Here is a 12,403-nt window from a genome sequence, read left to right as displayed (position 1 = left end):
TTGGTTCACCTTTGCCATGATATGAAAGAGTTGGTCTCAGTTTATTGATTTCATGTATTTAGTTGATCTGAACTTATTGCATGCTTAAATAAACGGGTTTTTCCTTTACGATGAATTCCTTTATTTACATGAGCTAGTGCCTAGCGATTAGGCTAATGTGTGATCAATGAATTTTTGGGTGTGTTTTTTCATAAAGTAAGACGCCATATCCCTCTTTTCCATTCTCTTTGTTTAGGTAAGATATGGTGTATCCGTCCTTAATGGATATATGTTTAACATCAAGGCTGCTCTAAGACCGAGCCGAAGCTGATGTTCTTTGTTTTTTTTTTCTTGGTTAGCATACTTTTATTAGGTCTTCAAGAACTTTGAGAAATGTGTGGACTGCTGACAGAAAATACTTCCTCTGAGACCGAGCCAAAGCCCAAGCCAACCGATTCGCTGAACGCCATCAGCATCAACTTTAGAATTTCTGTAAGTTTTCTAATTTAGTGTTAGTTCTTACTTATTTTTAGTGTTAGTTGATACAGATTTTTTGTTGAAGATTGTGTTACATAATGGAGGATCAATGGTTAAATGATAGCTTAGTTGTTTACAATGAGAAAGAAGTTTTTTCTTGTATTGACAATGAAACTATCATGACATGTTTTCGAAGTATGAAATTCTGTCGTGGACAAATTTAATATTTCTAGCTTGTTTAGCACAAAGATTATAAATGAAAAGTTGTAGTTTGCGATTTATTTGTTCAATGATATTTTCGTCCATTTTTTTTTTGGAGCTTTTATATTGGGACCACCCTATGTTAAAATCTTGGATCCGCCATTGTAAGTACCCAAAAGAAAAATAGGTTAGGGGATACCAATTCAAGTTGTGCCCCTTAATCCTTAATGGAATTCAAATATTTTATTATTAGAATTAATATTGTCGCCGAACTCTTTTCATTAGTTACAAATACAAAAACCATGAAAAAAGGACTATTCTCAAAATCTTTAACACTAATAAACAAATTCAAGGACCAAAGAAATAATTAACCTAACAATTGAATCAAGAAATAAGTTAAACGGGGAGATGAGGAACTTACCCAGTGTTGAACTAGAAAATAATTTGACGGTGATTTACACTATGTTTGGATGAAGAATTTTAAGATTACTAAGGAATTTTAAAATGATGATAATTGAAATCACGGGATTTTATTTTCTAGAATTTGTGAATTTTCTTGTTTGGTTAACCTAAAAGAATATGGAATTGAATACAAAATTTGTTAATTTTAAACTCTTAATCATAGAAATTGGGAAATGACACCTATTTACATGGAATTTAAACTTTGGAATTAGAGGTCCCAAATTCCAAGTTTTTTTCCACGCGGAAATTCTAAATTTCTATGTTTATGAATCCAAACAAAGGAATTGGTGCATGTTAATTTATAAATTCTGACTTTTATCCAAATTCTAAGTTTATTTTCCTCATCCAAACATAATGTTATAGTTTTTCTTTTCTTGGGAAAGCAATACACTTTGTCGAAGAGTGTTGAGGGGACTTTTTCTTTTCAATGAATAAGGTAAAATGCATGGGGAGTAGGAAAACCTAATTACGTATTAATTTACCATTTTTACTTTTAGTCTAAAAATAGTAAAATAATATATAAGGTAATAGAAGTATTATTTATGAATTAAGAAAAATATTAAACCACTTAGTACTACAGTCTAGTGGTATTACTCTTCACTTGTAAGTGAGAGGTCTAAGATTCAATTCTCAACAAAAGCTAATTTGAACCACATTATTGCAACTTTGCAAGCTTATTGTGAGGCTAATCACACCTCCCTCCCCTTTAGTGTAGATAATATTTTGTACAAAAAGAAAACATATTGTCACACAGTACTACGGTCTGGTAGTATTCCTCTTCACTTATGAGTGACAGGTCTTAGGTTCGATTCTTGTGGATGGCGAATTCGATACCAAATTAGGTTGCTCATTGTGTGGCTTAGCCAAACTCCCCCTCCCCTTAGTGTAAAATATATCGTTGTACTAAAAAAAGCATATTAAATAATAGATTTAGCAGGAGTTGGGTGGGCTATTATACCTACAATAAGCAACAATAAGCTCATATATAGATTATTATAGTTGTAGTTTGTAAAAGTCCTCCCTATAGGCTACAGCTCGTTGTAGCTGTGGGTGTAGCTCCGCCAGTGTGATCGGCTAGTCGCTAGAAATTTGATTAACTGGTCCTAGGAAAAGTTGGCTAGTTGAAAAACATTGTAGGATTGAATGACAATCATGTAATTAATTTGAATTATAATGGTATTTATAAAATTATTATGGTTGAATTTTAGCTAAAAGCTTTCTTATAATTGATTTAAACTAAAAGATCCCTAATCCTGTTTGTTCTTTTCTTTGATTTAACCCTAGCACTCAAGCGTAATTTGGAATACTTTAGGTACCGTTTGGTACGTGGGACGAGACAGAATAGAGTGGGACAAGGCGTTCCGTCCACGTTTGGTGAGCCTAAAACTGGTGGAACGCGATGTTCGACTGGACGAATTTTGGGTGAATTTTCGTTCCGCCTCACCCCCTGGAACGACTCGTTCCACATCCGTGGAACACAAAATTATAATCTCTCTGTCTCCTTCTTCCTCCTTGTTTCCATCCGAGGGCATCTTTGCTCCCTTTCCGTTCCGTCCCGTCCTGTCCCGTCCCATTCTGTCTCACTCATCCCGTCCCATTCCGTTCCATCATATCCCGTCTGCATACCAAACGATACCTTAGGTCCGGTCCATACTCTCTCAATAGGGCTATATCATCCCTTTCATTTACTACTGATGCCATTATGGAAATGTAGACGCAGTAGAAAAATTACGCCGATCTATTGAGATATGGTATGCTACATGTGAATATTTGCGACAAGGAGTGAATCCTAATTTTAGGATGACCGACCCTTTTAATCGAGTCCATATGATGTCCTTTTTGGGAACTAGAGGAAATGCATCCCAAGTACACCAATTAGTAGGTATGAGAGGATTAATGTTGAATCCACAAAGACAAATGATTGATTTACCTATTCAAAGTAATTTATGTGAAGGACTGTCTTTACAAGAAAGACTTTTGTATTCATTGCCTCCCACATGATAGGTCACTTGAGGGAGTGACAAAGACGAATAAAATAGGACGGATTCGAGTTATTTTCAGCATACCCCATAAAACCTTAAACTCTTCCTTAGTTCTACACTATATTGTAATACCTTTCACTACTTCATCAGTTCATCTCCTTTCGGATACTAAATTAACACTTTATTACGACAACAAGGCAATAACAATTGAATAATACTTGAATCTCCCTACGAGGGAATACATCATTACTTGTAAATTGCGTATCTTTACTGTATAAATCAGATAATAGAATATATTTAATCTTTTTAATATTTATTTGAAAAACATCTCAAAAAAAATAAAAAATCAATTAAATTAAAAAAATTAAAAATTAAAAATTTTGAATCACAAATTATTTAATCCTCCAGATGAGATCATCTTCAAATGAAGGTTGAAATTTCAAACGGTTTCAATCATAAACCTATACATGTAGTTATTCTCAAGAAATGGATCTGTGCAGTCCCTTCATAATTGGTATTTTCTTCCTTAGTAGGCTTAGTTGCCTTATATATGTAGCTTATGCATGACACCCTGCCATCACTTCCACATGTACAGTTACATTGTAGGTGAGAAATTCAAAAATTTTGATCTCCTCCACTCAAATGGTAGACATTCAAGCACTTTGAAAGGCAAATAAAATTACTATTCAAGGAAAACCAGCTTAATTATGCTCCTCAACTACTCGGATTGAACATTTGGACAAAACCCACTTGCCGTCAAATATACATTAATAATTAGAATACAAGCCATGACATATACTCTCCCTAGTAGCCACTTCATATTTCACCCCATATAAGGAACTTACAACGAGTACACCATCAACGTGGTACCTCGTGCTAACAATATATTCAACAATATGTATAAGTTTTTTTTCTCCTATATAATGTCGCGCATGTTTGATCGATACATATGAAACTACAATGACAATATAATTGTTAAGTTTAAATTGTTCTCTTATCAAATGACAAAAAAGGGCACTATCTTTCACAGCCAAAAGTTGTTCCCACGAGCGAACGTGAATTGGTGACCCAGGACAGTGGAGCTTTTTACTCCTTTTGAGGCCACAAATACTTCCATATATATATTTGATTCCCTTGAAAAGAGAGAGAGAGAGAGAGAATAACACTTAATCATGGTTATTGGACAGAAACCAGAAGCCATTAAGAATCCTTCGTGTGGGGCACTCAAAGGCTTTTTTGACACTAATAGAAAAAACAGCTTGGACGATGATATTTTGCGCAACGAACAATATTTCACCACACAAGGTGTACTTGCGCGACGAAAAATACATTTCATCACGCAAAATAGAAAATAGAGGAGGAAAAAAAATTGCGCAACGAAGAGTTTCGTTGCGCAAGAACACTTCGCGTGACGAATAATCCTTGGTGTCGCAGGAAGTGAGCAAGAAAATGCGAGGTAATTTTGTTTGGCGCGAAAAACTTGCACGACAAAATAAAGAATTTGCACGACCAATAGTTCGTCGCGCAAGTTCCTGTCAATTTTGACCATTTTCTACAAGTGAATCCGAGGAATTAATACAACATTTAATACAGGTGTTTGCGCAACAAAGTCTTCGTCGCGCAAAGGTCCTAACCTACCTATAAATATTCGTTTCTTCTGTCCTGATTCATCACAATTCTATTATCCTTATTCTTCAAAATTATGTTCGTGCTAGGATGGCGGATAAGAACAAGGGTGAGAGTGTACGCAATGCCAACCAACATGATTTAAGGGATCATTTTGAGTTTGTGCATGCGATCGTTGTAGCCATGGAGAATAATTGTCCCACTGCTGAGTGGCGTTCTTGGGAAGATGTGCCTGGGAATGTGAAAAAGGTTGTGATGGATGAAGTATTAGTAAGTATATTATTCTTGATGGATTAATAATTAAGTTTGTGAAATTTTTAGTTATATGTTGATATTAATTATTTGCATATATGTGTAACAGTGTAATTATACTCTTGATGATGATATGAACGAACAGTTGATGAAGTTGATGGATAATGCGTTGGAGGGAGGTTACAATCGATGGCATTATGAAGTCTTGTGGAATGGACCAGGATCATCCAAATAGTAGTTTTAAATTTATGTTTTGTATGACAATATTTAAATTTAAGTTGTTTTTTTTATATGTTATGTATTCAGACCTAATTATGTTTCAATTATGTATTTGGACTTAATTAGGTTTCAATTCCTATTGGTTTTTTTATTGGAACCTAATGTAAGCACCCTATCCTTGGTTTATATGTGTTTACAATCTTCAATGAATATCGTACTTATGCTGAAAATAATTGTATGGATTAAGTAATTAATTATATATAGACTAAATATTTAAGGCATTAATTATTTATAGAATAATATTTCAAGTATTAATTATTTATAGAATAAATATTTAAAGTATTAATTAATATCTTAAATATTTATTCTATAAATAATTAATATTTTATTCGTCGCGCAATATATTGAGCGACGATACTTCATCGCGTAAGGAACCTTTGCGCGATGAATACATGTGTTTGTCGCACAAAGCACGATCAGCATGTGTTCAAACCTTCCAATTAATTCCGCATTGATTTGCGTGACAAACTTGAAATTTGTGCGACAAATATGTTCGTTGCGCAAAGGTGTCCTAGTTCTATATAAACACAGTTTCAGAGCCCTAGTTTTCAAATTTTTTTTGTTTAAAAAAGAATGGCCTATTTTGGAGAAGGTTCTGGCAAAAACAAAACTTGTAGTGCGAATAGAGAGGTATCGATGAAAGCAAGTGTCGTACTTTGAAGGCAAAAATTTGGCTGAGGCATACACCGAATTTAAGTATGACATTGGAAATTTTGTGTGGAGGGATTGTTCTACCGAGTTTGAGTCTTGGAAAAAGGTCCTTGAGGAGTTGAAGAAGTCCATGTTGGGAGAGTTATTGGTAAGTTTGTGGTAAATAATGAAAAATTATTTTTGTTAAAACGTAATATTTTTTAAATTACTAATTTGTTGTTATTGGCATTAATGTAGGTTCATCGGGATGTTGATGAAACCGATGAGAAGCAACGGATTTATGTGGATGGGCTTTTCAAGTAGAGTTTTCGGCAGTGGAAGTTTAATGTGTTGAGGGCGGAGGATTAAAGTTGATGAGGGTTGTTTAAAAAAAAAAGATTTTATGGACTTTATATTTAATTTAATGAATAAATATATGTTATGTGGATGAGTATTAATATTTGCATTAATTATAATTTCAATTTGGGATAGTGAATTAGTTTTGTTAATTAATTTAATGTTTAATTAGGTTTGAAATAAAAATTTACAATACATACAAATGAATAACAAAAATAGAAAGAAAAAAATTAAAAAAATATGCATTGCGCGACAATATATTCATGTTGAAAAGAATAAATTGTAAAGTAAAGGACATAAAATAAAAAAATGGAAAACTTACGCGACGAATGCTTCATTTGCGCGACAAATACCATATTCGTCGCTCAATGGGTGTTTGCGCGACGAAGAGTTTCCTTCGTCGTGCAAACTCATTCGTCCAAAAGTGAACTTTTTAGTCCGGATTCAACCATGTGCAGAGGCAAACTGCAAAAAAAATTGCAAATTGTGCCTCTGCACTCATCCCTTCGATTTTGCTCAATCCGTCATCCGTCATTTTCATTTTCTCTCAATTTCATCATCTAATACTCCCTCCATCTTCTTCTCTAGGTTGATCGAGCTATCTCGGTGTGTCTAGTAAGCGTTTTTTGTTGTTACGATAAAAGTATTAATGTAAATTCATACTAACGCCATTAATTTCGTTGTCTATAAGGATATTGTGTGTGATTAGCGATTGGTGGAGAACGATTGAGAAGGTATTTTCTTTGTTTTATTTTTTAAACATAAAAAACTAATTAAATTATGTTGAACTTAGTTTGTTATGTTTATATTGTGTTGTGAAATTATATTTATATTATGTTGTTAAATATGTACGTGACGTAGAAATATGTGTTGTGATGTACGGAGTTAATTGAAATTAACTTCGTGCTTGTTTTTTATTTTTAGTAAAACTTAGTTTCTCATTTGAGGATTAGTTGGATTTCGCGCATGGATGCGAAAGCATGACTGTGGTCCAATTAATTCTTGAATTCTCCCATTATTTGGACAGTTTGTTAATGCTCAGTTATGACGCGTAGTTTATGGTTGAAGGATTAGGTTTTGATTGTGGAGATTTCGATGTCATCTCTGTACGTTATTCGGGTTGTACACCTGAAGAACTGTATCGAGATGCTGCCGAAATTCATCCACGTCGAAATCTAATCTGATGTAGCCGTAAATTATGTGACATGACTATGCATTCCCAAATGGGATAGGGCTCTTACCGGAGGCATAAGGTGATATTATCATTTTGTATGAAGTTGTTGTGATTGTTGTATTGTTATTATGGTTCTAGGAATTATGAACATGACGTGGATATAGAACCCGAATAGATGCGCAGACAAATACTTGGATGGAATCGAGAATTTTATTGACTTTGCACGTACACACGACTCGGGTCTAACTAGAATCCGGTGTCCTTGTAGGAGGTGTAACAACACGTTAAGGGAGACAATTGAAAATGTTCAATTTCATTTAGTAAAGAATGGAATGATTGAGACATATAATACTTAGAACCATCATGGGGAACAATTAGACAATGTTTCGTCTTCAAATGCCACAAGAGTGGATAATGTTGAACCTATTATGGATCCTAATGAACAAGTCATGGATATTATAAATGATGCTTTTCCATTTGTATCGACAAACACAAATCAAGAAGGGGAAGATGACATGCCTACACCAATGGACAGTGCAGAGTTCGAACAATATGAAAAACTATTAAAATGTGCCAACCAAGAGTTATACCCGGGGTGCGAGAGCTTTTCCATTCTCATGGCCATTGTGGAACTAATGCTTGGAAAAATAAAATATCGTATGTCGAACCAGTGTTTCGATTACTTTTTGGGGGTTTTTAAGAGAATGCTTCTGAAGGACAATTGTTTGCCGAAAGACTATAGACACACGCAAAAGGTGTTGAATGGTCTTGGATTGGGTTATGAAAACATTCACGCTTGCAAAAACAATTCTATTTTATTCTACAAAGAGACTAAATCATTAGATAAATGCCCTGTATGCAATGAGTCGAGGTTCAAAATGACATCTCATAATAGAACGACTAAGATCCCACAAAACGTTATGCGTTATCTGCCCCTAAAACCTAGGTTGCAGCAATTGTATATGTCATCGCATATTGCTATTGACATGAGATGACGTAAGGAAAATCGGGTAGACGACGATGTGATACGACATCCTGTAGATGGGGAGGCATGGAAAAAGTTTGATCGAATGTTCCCCAAGTTTGCTGCTAATTCTCGTAACGTTAGATTGGGAATTGTCACTGACGGATTTAATCCGTTTGGGGTTTTAAACCAACACCATGGTACTTGGCCGATTTTCGTATTTCCGTATAATTTGCCACCATGGAAATGTATGAAAAAAGAATACATGATGATGACTCTATTGATAACTGAGGATTTGGTAGGTCAATTGATGCATACTTACAGCCGTTGGTGGATGAGCTAAAAGATTTATGGACACACGGTGTGCGCACATACGACAGATGTACTGGCATGATGTTCACTTTGTGGGCTGCAGTGATGTGGATTATGAACGATTTCCCCGCAGATGCAATGGTTTCCGGGTGAAGCACTAGGGGTTATATGGCATGCCCTGTATGCAAGGAAGACGTAACATCTAGTTGGCACGCCGGAAAAGTTTGTTAGCTTGGTCATCGAAAACGGTTGCCTTGGGACCATGAGTGGCGAGAGAAGGATAAAGAGTTTGACAGGGAGAAATAGCATCGCCTCAGACCTAGAGAATGGTTCAGTGCTCAGATTTTGGAACTGCTTAATAGTTTGGATTTTGCTCCTTTCGGGACAAATGTCAGTAGGACAAGACCTTCTACACATATGAATTGGACACACAAGTTTATGTTTTTTGAGCTCCTGTATTGGTCCAAAATAAAATTGAGACACAACCTCGATGTTATACATGTTGAGAAAAATGTATTTGACACATTGGTCAGCACAATTCTAGATATTGAGGGTAAGACAAAGGACACGATCAAAGCTCATCTTGATTTGGAATGAATGGGAATACGATAGGGTTTATGGATGAATAGGGACAATGATAAAGCCAGAAAGGATCTTGCATTTTTTTCAATGAAACCGAATGACAAGAAAGAATTTTTAAAGTTTTTATCATCTGTAAAGTTTCCTGATGGGTATGCTTCAAATATCGCGTGTTAATCAGTTGTGCCATGACATTGTGCAAGTTCTATGCAAGTTTGAGATGATATTTGCTCCAGCCTTCTTCACAAGTATGATACACGTGATGGTTCACTTACCAGAGGAGGCATTGCTTGCTGGACCAATCAACTTTCGATGGATGTATCCAATAGAAAGGTATATATTGCTCGTCTTTTTTATTAATCAATATTAAATAGATTACAATTAGTAATATGTGTATCGTATTGTTTTCTTTTGGCAGGCTTCTCGGAGACTTGAAGAAAAGTGTACGAAACAAAGCGAAGCCCACATGATCTATTATACAAGCTTAGGTGGTATATGAGGCGCTTACATTTTATGGAATGTATTTAAAGGATGTTGAGACAACTTTCAATTGTCCTCCTCGCAATAATGACGAGGGTGTGAGAAAGGAGAAACTTTCAATTTTTGCCCAAATCGCTCGACCATTCGGAGATCCGATTTATGGCAAGTCGTTTTCCAAGAAGGACATGGATGTAGCACATTGGTTCGTACTCAACAATTGTGACGAGACACTGTTATACCTAGACGAGCATGAAAATATGATGAAGCAGGCACATCCTTCACATTTGTATACCTAGACGAGCATGAATATGTAAGTTTGAAGTGTTTTGTATTGGACGTGTATATTGTACCAATTAAGTTGCTTGAACTAACAAATTTAAATGTTTGTCTAATATTAGGTGAATCAACTGAAAGCATCGAATTCTCCCGTGTACAGTGAAAAGTTATATAACTTGGCATTCGGACCAATTCGCGTTGAATTGTACTCGAGTTGCAATGTTAACAAAGTCAAGTTCTTAGCGGGTGCACGAGATGACCAGTTGTGTATGCAAAACAGCGGTGTTCATGTCCCCAGGGAAGGCGAAAGTACATACATTGAATTCTATGGTAAACTAACAAGTGTCATGCAATTGCTTTACAAAGACCAGTGCCAAGTGATCCTATTTAAGTGTCGATGGTTTGATACAAACCCAAATAGGCATGAAAGTGTGAAAAAAGATCATGGATTACTATAAGTGAACACTAACAAAACTTGGTATGATGACGACCCTTACATCTTAGCAACCATGACAAAACAAATTTTGTATATAGATGACCCTAAAGCCAGGAGGGGTTGGAAAGTTGTTCAGACGATGGATCATAGGAACGTGTATGTTATACCAGAACAAGTTGTACTGACGATGACATCGACAATGTTGCTAACCAACATCTTGAATCTTTGATGGAAAGTGGTGCAGAAACACTCCGAGATACTAATCTTATCCAAGAACCATTTCAGATAGAAGAAATATCTTCAATCGAAATATCAATTCAGTCGATCACAATTGACCTTGGTAATATTCCACGATATGATGATCCAGTGTGCACAAACGACGATGGTGACATACCTATCGATGATGAGGAATGAGACATTGAAAATGATGGTAGCGACGAAAGTGAAAGTTATTATAGTTCGGATGAAGATTAAGGCAATTTATTTGTAACTTTTTTTGTAAAACACATGAAATGGTTAATGCATTATATAGAGTAATGGAAAAAATAGTATGAATGATTCCCATTTTATATGTGAATATTTTATATGTAAATTACTTTGTAAATAAATTTGGTATGTTTGTATTTTATAACAAATTGTAAACAAAATAAAAAAAATTAAAAAACCATTTTAAAACATAATTGCGTGACGCATAACAATTTTTGGTCGCGCATGCTAGGCCTAACAATTCCTGACACGACCCGATAACCCGACACGACAAGCAAAATATTAATTTTATAATTTTATAACCCTAAAAGAAATTACTATAATAATTATATATATTAATTTAACAATTTTATACCCCTAAAAACTATAAAAATTATATATATATATTAAATTAAATTTAAAAAATTGGTGACCGTTGGATCAGCTTAAATATACATACCATTCAACTTCTTAAGTGGTTATATGTACAAAATAAATAAATTTAAATCTACTAAACTAATTTCAACGATCCAACCAACCGTCAAACTTGTTTGTATATGGTTCGAGATCGCATACGCCAAAAATCATAAAAAAAAAAACAAACATTTAGAGATCAAGTAATGGTACAAAACTTTTCAACAGTTAGAAACAAAAAATAACTCTGATTTTGATGATTTTTTACAGCTTCTCCTTGACCCTATATGAATACAATGAATGAATTTGATCTTCAATTTAAACTATTCACACTAGTTATACTTAATGAAAGTATAAATAAACTCTAAAGTGTTAGTGAATCTATCTTTTTGATGGGATACGCATTGTACGAAACTAATTTCAACGATCCAACCGTCAAACTTGTTTGTATATGGTTCGAGATCGCATATGCCAAAAATTGCAGAAAACAAACATTCAGAGATCAAGTAACGGTACAAAACTTTTCGACGGTTAGAAAGGTAAAAATCACAAGTTAACGGTTATTTTAACTCCGATTTTAATGATTTTTTTTACAGCTACACTCATTGACCCTATATGAATACAATGAATGAATTTGATCTTCAATTAAAATTATTTACACTAGTGGATACCACAAAATCTTTTGTTATACTTAATAAAAGTATAAACAAATTCTAAGTGTTAGTGAATCTATCTTTTTTATGAGATACGCATTGTATGAAACTAATTTCAATAATCCAACCGTCAAACTTGTTTGTATATGGTTCGAGATCGCATAAGCCAAAAATCGCAAAAAACAAATATTTAGAGATCAAGTAACGAAACAAAACTTTTCGACGGTTATAAACAAAAAATCATGATTTAATGGTTATTTTAAATTTATGCCAGAATATTGCGCGATGAATACATATATTTCGTTGCACAAAGTGTATTTGCGCGACGAAATATATGTATTCGTTGCGCAAGTGTCTAAAATTTCAATTAAGGCATTTTTTTTCGCTGAAATTTTAAAAAACTTG

At 34.4% G+C, this 12,403-nt stretch overlaps 1 long non-coding RNA gene across 1 annotated transcript; it reads left to right on the top strand.

Annotated features, from left to right (window-relative positions):
* Nucleotides 1-4,308: 4,308 nt before the first annotated feature.
* On the top strand, nt 4,309-5,326 carry LOC139189156 (uncharacterized). Its single transcript, XR_011572736.1, has 3 exons — nt 4,309-4,727; nt 4,817-4,997; nt 5,089-5,326. It is a non-coding gene; the product is annotated as an uncharacterized lncRNA (long non-coding RNA).
* The last annotated feature ends 7,077 nt before the right edge of the window (nt 5,327-12,403 follow it).

The sequence above is a fragment of the Malus domestica genome, chromosome 11, assembly GCF_042453785.1.
Source record: "Malus domestica chromosome 11, GDT2T_hap1".
NCBI lineage: Eukaryota > Viridiplantae > Streptophyta > Magnoliopsida > Rosales > Rosaceae > Malus > Malus domestica.
Note: the sequence above shows the minus strand (reverse complement) of the source record. Positions and strands in the feature narration are given on the sequence as shown.